Source organism: Electrophorus electricus, chromosome 18 (genome assembly GCF_013358815.1).
Source record: "Electrophorus electricus isolate fEleEle1 chromosome 18, fEleEle1.pri, whole genome shotgun sequence".
Lineage (NCBI taxonomy): Eukaryota > Metazoa > Chordata > Actinopteri > Gymnotiformes > Gymnotidae > Electrophorus > Electrophorus electricus.
Window position 1 is genome coordinate 9,145,848 of NC_049552.1, and position 8,309 is coordinate 9,154,156.

Below are 8,309 nucleotides of genomic sequence, written 5' to 3' on the forward strand. Positions count from 1 at the left end.
TGCAAATGCCTAATCAGAGGTCTGGGATGAACCTTGCCTCTGACAGCCTGCTTCTTTGCCCTCTTCAGCTTATTGAAACTCACATCATATTGCATTACAAAGCTGAGCTTGGACATTATGAGCAATAGAGCTTGACTAAGGCATCGGCTATGGTAGAGGTGGAGACCCATGGTTAATACAGATACAATACTAGTGTTGACTGTATAATACTGATACCAATACCAATACCAATACCAATACCAATACCAATATTGATCAGTTAATAATGATTCCAATCAGAACACCAAGCTAAAATGTAGAACCGGCCATTGATAGGTATCCTGACTCATATTTGACTGGCCCTTCCAGAAGCTGTCGATGTTTAGTTATAAAGAAACGTACATCTTCTGGACTCCAGCTAAGCTGGTCAATAGATGTAGAACTCACTGTACTGAGAATCAGTTGGTTGACTGCAGTCATGCACAGGGTGGTACACAGCATGTTAGCTAAGCACTGGGTCTGTAGTGGCTTGTCCCTGGCAGAGGATGGAGTGGGTTGGAGTGGGTTGGAAGGTGCAAGCAGGAGACAGATGCTTAACGACTCCCCTGGGGCCCTGTCTCTGGCCCCTTATCTCATCCCCAGTTTGCACAAGTTGCTATAGAAACTGCCCCTGAACACACAAAGATGAGCTTCCCTTACATTAGACTAGCAGCTATTAGCTGGAGTTAGTGGACTTGGTCAACCATCTGAAAACATTTAAGTATCATTGGCCACAAAAGACAACTCAGGCTTATAACACCAGGTTTTATTATTTGACCCCTGAAAGTCAGTTGACTTTTATAGTAGTGTTTTCCTATAGTGTGCTCCATCACAGCTGTAGTTGATGGCCTCCAGCAATTCAACTGGTAGGAAAAAGTCCTAGCAACATAAAACCATTGTGTGTTTGAATTTCAAAAAACACATATCAGCATAAGTTGATGTTATTAACATGCTATCTCACATATCTCATACATTGTACTGAAATTATATCATGCTTTACTTGTCAGTTCTGAGCAAATAATAGCTGGTACATGTGTATCTCCATAGTGGAGATCTGTAACTGTTGAAAAACCTGCAGAATAATAATTTTGAATTCCAAAACAGGAGAAAGTAAGAGATTCTTGCTTGTTGCTGTATGAACTGAGGAGACATCTGTTTCTTCATTACCCTTCTCCTGCAGGAACATCTGGTAAAGCTGCTTTCACACTTAAAGTTACCCCAAAGGCTGACAGCAGTCAACACACACACACACACACACACGCACGCACGCACGCACGCACTACCTTATTTTAACCATTTATATGAATTTGTAATTATATTACATGTATTTGAATGCTATGCACCACATGAATCAGCATGTATTAGTATATAAATTATATCTTTATGAAAATAAATCACCTTAAACAGCTAACATAACAGCCTAAAATTAATGAATTCTAGTAACAGCCTTGGAGAATTATACATTGTCAGTCTCTTATATTGCAAGTAATTTATATATTAATAGTCACTTGCATATTAAAGTAGTGATGCAGTACCACTTTTAAAATGCAACTGAAACCCAACCACTACCACCTGGACTGCCCATGCTAGGGTGAGCTCCCTGCTCCCTGTGCCAAAAATCACACTTAGTGCCAAAGTAATCAAAGTGTTAATTTATGTGTAGTGTGAATTTATTTTTAACTCAACAAACTGGTTCAGTCAACCAACTGGCAGAGATAATAATTGGAATTTCATAAAACTACCATCTATATACACAGTTCATTTCACAGTATGACCTAAGTTACTTAGACTACTCAAAGTGCACAGTTTAGCCAGCTAATAACCCTGAAGTGACTGCTTGGTAGAGGTAGTTAGCTGACTGCTTTCTAGACCTCGTCTTCTGCCTGACCCTTGGACACCTCCCGGACGCTACCCTGTGTTTCGACCCCAGACCGACCTGACCACACTTACCTGTCTGATTCCACGAATTAGTTTATTTGCTAAAATAAAACCTCTAGCAATTGGATCCTCTTCTGTGTGTGTGCAAACATTACAGAATACTTCACCTTTCATGAATCCAGCAGAGGTACAAAACAGATTAGCCCAGTAAGAGGTCTCCATGGCCGAGCTACGTGAAACTGTTCAAAGACTTCACAGGTGGTTCTTACTGTAACTGCTGTGGCTCCCTCACCGTCTCCTGCAATTGCTACATGCATTCCCATCGCCATCCCTGAGAGGTTTAATGGCTCTCTGAAACGATGCAAGAACTTCCTGATGCAGTGTTCCATGTACTTCTCCCATTATGCCGCGCAGTTTATCACCTACAAGGACCGTGTACAATTCGTCTTATCACTACTGACTGGTGATGCAGGTGTGTGGGGAACCGCCCTCTGGGATAGCCAGGACCCAGCGTTACAATCAGAGACAGAATTCTCCAACCTTTTCAAGGCTGATTTCGATCATCCTGCAAGTAGAAGAGATCCCGGAACTGTTTTATGCGAGATACGTCAATGGCGGCTGAATATGCTCAAGAGTTCCGTACAGTCACTGCTAGCAGTGGCTGGAGCGAAACTGCATTGAAAATTTTGTTTCGTCAAGGACTCTCTCCAGAACTCCAGACAGAACTCACGTGCCGAGGGGAGTCAACTACACTGTCCGAACTGTTCCAACTTGCTATTACCGTGGATAACCTTTGACGGACACATCAGCCCTTACATCGCGCACCTTGGCCCATGTTTTCCTTCTGGAGAACTCTAACAGCGAATCCAGTAAAATCCCCAAGCCGATGCAAGTGGGTTGCTCGCACTTCACCCCCCAAGAACATGCCAGATGATTCGCCAGTGGGTTGTGCCTGTACTGTGGCGCTAACGGTCACTTCCACGACTACTGCCCAGTCCGCCCCCGTCGAGAGAACGAGAGGACTTCTACGTTTGGCACACACGTAGGAATGTCTTCTCTACTGTATATTAATCATCAGCTTACACTCCCTGTAGTCCTTACAGCCGACGGTAACAGTGCTTCTCTCTCTGCCTTGGTGGATTCTGATGCAGCAGGGAATTTTTGGATGTTGGGTTAGCTACACGACTAGGAATCCCTAGACTCGCCTTAGATCCCCTGTTACGTGGTAATTCCCTTAATGGCCAACCTATAGGTGAGGGTGTAGTCCAACACAAAACTGTCTCGGTCACACTAAAGACCGGCTTGTTTCATTGTGAGTCAATTCAATTTATATGTTTACCTATGTCCCGTGACTTCATTATACTCGGCTTTCCCTTGTTGTCTACCCATGTCCCTAGTATCTTTTGGTCCAAGGCTAAACCACTATCATGGAGTAAACACTGCTTTCAGAACTGCATGTCTTCTCCACTACTGTCGAGAGCCCAGAGATGCCAGCACTCCAGTCTATCCCTCTGCTCTATAGACCCTTATTGGATGTATTCTCTAAGGTTAGAGCGACTAAACACCCACCTGATTGACCTTGTGACTGTGCTGTAGAACTCCTTCCTGGGGCTTCCCTACTGCAAAGATCTAAGCCTTACCCTCTTTCCCAGCCAGAGGAGGCAGCTATGGAGGTGTACATCACTGAGGCACTACAACACGGTTTCATTCGGTCCTCCACTTCTCCAGTCACTGCTGGATTCTTCGTGGAGAAGAAAGGAGGAGGTTTAAGGCCATGCATCGATTACTGGACTCTTAACGAGGTGACAGTAAACTATTCCTACCCTCTTCCCCTCATCTTTTTAACCCATGAATGACTGCTAGGAGCAACCATCTTCACGAAATTGGACTTGTGTAGGGCTTAAAACCACATAAGCATACGTGATGGGTGATGAGTGGAATACAGCCTTGATCATAACGCGAGGCCACCATGAGTACCTAGTAATGCCGTATGGGTTATCTAATAGTCCCTCAGTTTTCCAAGCCTTTATGGATGAAATATTTCGAGATATGATGGGCAAGTTCCTGATCGTGTACATAGATGACATCCTCGTGTTTTCCCAATCCGAAGCAGAGAATGTGGATCACGTAACGGCCATCCTGACACATCTCCGACAACACTGCGTGTATGCCAAGGCCAAGAAGTTCGAGTTCCACAGGAACTGCGTCACTTTTCTAGGGTGTACCTTCAAACCAGGAGTCCTCTCCATGGTCCCTGATAAGGTGACTGCAATCCAAAATTGGCCTAAACCCACCACCATCAAGGAGTTGCAACGATTCTTGGGTTTTGTCAACTTCGACAGAAGGTTCATTCAGGGGTTTGGTGACATAGCTGCTCCCCTTTCAGACCTCCTCAAGAAACAAGGCAGACAGCAGCTTCCGTGGACCATGGCTGCGGATCAGGACTTCCTGACTTTAAAGGGGGGTCTTTGTTTTGGCACCCATTCTCCGTCAGCCTGACCCTTCTCATCCCTTCCTTGTGGAAGTGGACACTTCTCATGTAGGAGTGGGAGCAGTCCTGTCACAAAGGCAAGGCACCCCACCTCGACTGTACCCTTGTGCTTTCTACTCCTGGAAACTACAACCCACTTAGAGGAATTATGTAGGAAACCAGGAACTTGTTGCAGTCAAACTTGCCCTAGAGTAATGGAGACACTGGTTAGAAGGGACTGAACACCCCTTCTTGGTATACATGAACCATCGAAACCTAGAGTACCTACAGTCAGCTCGACAACTCAATCCAAGACAAGCTGGGTGGTCATTGTTCTTCGTTAACTTCACTGTGTCTTACAGACCTGGTTCCAAGAATCAATAGGCCTTGTCAGAGACCAAACCGAATCCAGAGACCATCCTGCCTAATAGCTGCTTCCTAGCTCCCATATGGTGGGGCTTTCAAGATGACCTGGAAAATGCTCTGAAGGATGACCCTAACCCAGAGGAATGCCCCCCAAAAAAACATTGCGTTCCAGCTTCCCTCAGAGGAACATTACTAGAATGGGCTCATATGTTATGCAACAGACATCCTTATATCACTCACACCATGCGCATGTTGTCCCATAAGTTTCGGTGGCCCTCCCTTCCTGATGATACGCATGATTACACAGTGTCTTGTGTAGTCTGTGCCCAGTCACGCATCCCTCACACTCTCCCTGCTGGAAAGTTACAGCCCATGCATGTGCCACATGACCCCTGGACCTACATTGCAACAGACTTCATCACAGACTTACCTGCCTCTGAGGGAAACACGGTCATAATGGTGGCGGTGGACAGGTTTTCTAAAATGTCTCCTCATTCCTTTTTCTCACTTGCCTACAGCCTTGGAAACAGCAGAAGCCATGTTCTCTTATGTATTTCGCATATTTGGTCTGTCAGAAGTGGGATGACTCCCCCACTGACATACAGGCTTTAGATCAGTGGTTTCAACAGAGCTCTCGAACATGGGAGGTCACCCACATCCACTTGCAGACGGCTTTACGCACCCGAAAATGTTTGCCAATCGTCACCGTAACCCCAACCTACAACTACATCCTGGTCAGACGGTCTGGGTCTCAACTCTCAACATGAGGCTCAGACTACCCAGCAAGAAAGTAAGCCCCTCAGTCCATTTAAGGTGCTTTGACAGATCAACCCTGTATCCTACAAGCTACAGCTTCCCCCAGGTATAGAATGAATGCCACCTTCCATGTATCTCTGTTAAAACCTATGCACTACAGTCCTGTGTCTGTAGCCATGACCCCAATCAACCCTCCTGCCCTTGTGGAGATTGATGGAGAACCAGCCCATGCCATCCGTGCATTGTTGGATTCCCAGAGACGTGACGGGACTCTTCGGTATCTGGTCGACTGGGAGGGCTATGACCTGAGGAACACTCGTGGGTTCTGAGGGCTGATGTCCTTCCACACTGCTCACCCAGATCGTCTGAGCCCTCAGAGCTGTGGTAGGCCCAGGGCTCCCCATTCTTGGGCGTCTGGTGCCATCCGTCAGGTGGGGGGGTACTGTTACGAATCCCAGGAACAACCCTCAGCCCTGCACAGCCATGCCCACTGAAACCCCCCCCCAATCTGACTCACCAGAATTCTAGCACACACTTGATTCCCATTCCCCTCATTACCACCCTTTTTATAAGCTTCCCTTGCCCATGTACACATCACGAAGTATTGCTTTACCTATGTGGCATACCGAGTGTTTCCTTATCCTGAGTGTTTTCCTGGTTATTGACTCCTGCCTGCTTTCTAGACCTCGTCTCCCGCCTGACCCTTGGACACCTCCCGGACGCTACCCCGTGTTTCGACCCCGGACCAACCCGACCACGTTTACCTTTCTGATTCCACAAATTATTTTGTTTGCTAAAATAAAACCTCTAGCAATTGGATCCTCTTCTGTGTGTGTGCAAACATTACAGTAGCAGAAGTGAAAGCATTGAACTTAATCCACTGATATGAGTATGTATGTTATAACTTCCTATATTTTTTTCATATAATCCATAAAATGTAGTTCAACAGTAAATTACAGTTCCTAAAGCGTGTTAGAAAATACCTATTTACTTACTTTATTTACTCATTTTCTCACTTAGTTAATGTTAGTTAGTCAGGTGCTTTAATTATATTTTAATTTTTAAAAAAAATAATTCCAATTGTTTTCTTTTAATATATGATGCTACCTATTAAGAGCTTCTCCCTGACCTTCAGGAAGAGTTCCAGACCTTAATCTTCATCTGAAGAACAGCCCTCCTTGATGATTGCAGTTGTTTCACATTGATATAGAGTGTGCATATTGAATAAGCTATGATTATGAATGAAGTATTACACACCATGTATTACTTATAATGTTGTCATGTTCTACAGTCCTTTCTGAAGTCACTGGAGTATTAAAAACTCTTTCATGTTATAGCTTCATAAAGCATTATGCTGTATGTTCTCATTAAAACCCACTGGAATGATGTAACATGCTTGGCCTACTGATATAAATGTCTTTTAGATTTAAAATAATTTCATAAGCGTTAGACAGTAGCAGGTTTGGAGTTAATCAAAGATCTTTTGCAGACCCTGTGACAGAAAAAGTTTACTTTTAATGACATCAAATGGGAAAATGCATGAAGAATTTGTGAAAAAAATTAGATAATTGGCCCCTGGACCAAGAGATTGATTGTATAAAAGCTGTTTTCAGTTCAAAATCCATTAGTGGTAACCATTTTTCCTGCTCACTATGACATCCAGTGATTTTATTAATTTTTATTCCCAAAGATGCATGATTCTTGCACTCTGATCTTATGCCCTTTGCAAAAGAGCACAGCAGACAGAGGGAGAGAGAGAAGAGAGATGGACAGAAAGACACACACACACACAGACACACACACAGAGTAAGCACTTAAATGGTGTCATCGATTGTGGCTAATTTGCAAAAGCCCTGAAATATAGAAAGTCTCCAAAAGGGGAATTAAGAAATCTCCATATGCTTACCTCCACTTGCTTATGGATCCCTCTGCTTGATTAACATTAACATGCATTAATATATTGACTGTTGAGATTACAAAGATGCTGATTGAATGTGAAAGCAAAGGTGTATCATCTGGTCCCCATGGCAAAGAGTGGAAAACTGCAGACTGACAGAGGAAGAGTGAGAGAGGGAGAAAGAAAAGGAAAGAGACATGAACAGAGAGAGAGAGAGACAGAGAGAGAGAGATGAACAGAAAGATGAAGAGAGATAGGGAGCTGAAAGGAAAACAAGAAGTCATTGAAAAGCTCTTTTCCTCATCACTCTATTCTTAGTTCTTTTTCCTTTTTCTTATTTCTTATCACAGACACTGTGCATACATTAACATACTAATTAGACCTCAATTAGTAGTTTCACTGACTGCTCTTTTTATCAATGGGACTTTAAAAATGGATCAGACATTAGCAACATTACAGGCTAATTTATCAAAGTTGTTTTAATATTAGACAATTTCTGTCTTGGGAATTTATGGTAATGGTTGTTATATCATAATGATGTTAAATTAACATATGATAATAAAATGCCAAGTTTTGAGCACCCTTACCAGTCATTCATCAAAACTTTAGATTTTAAGTTGGATTTGTATCTAAATGCTGTTATGCCTTTACACTATATTACTATGCAAACTATAACTTCAAAGTATGAATTAATATGCATGTTTAGTTTTATAGAGGAATATTTCAGTGGTTTACATTTAGTCAGGCATCATGTGCTAGTGACTGATAATAGTTTAAGACTGCTGAAGCACCATGTGTTGGTGTCTGAATACAGTTCAAGACTACTAATGTACCTTGTTCTGGTGACTGCATGACAGACATTAAGCATGTTTCCAATGTTTGACTTTCAAAGGTAACATTTAGCATGTATTTTCCAACACCACA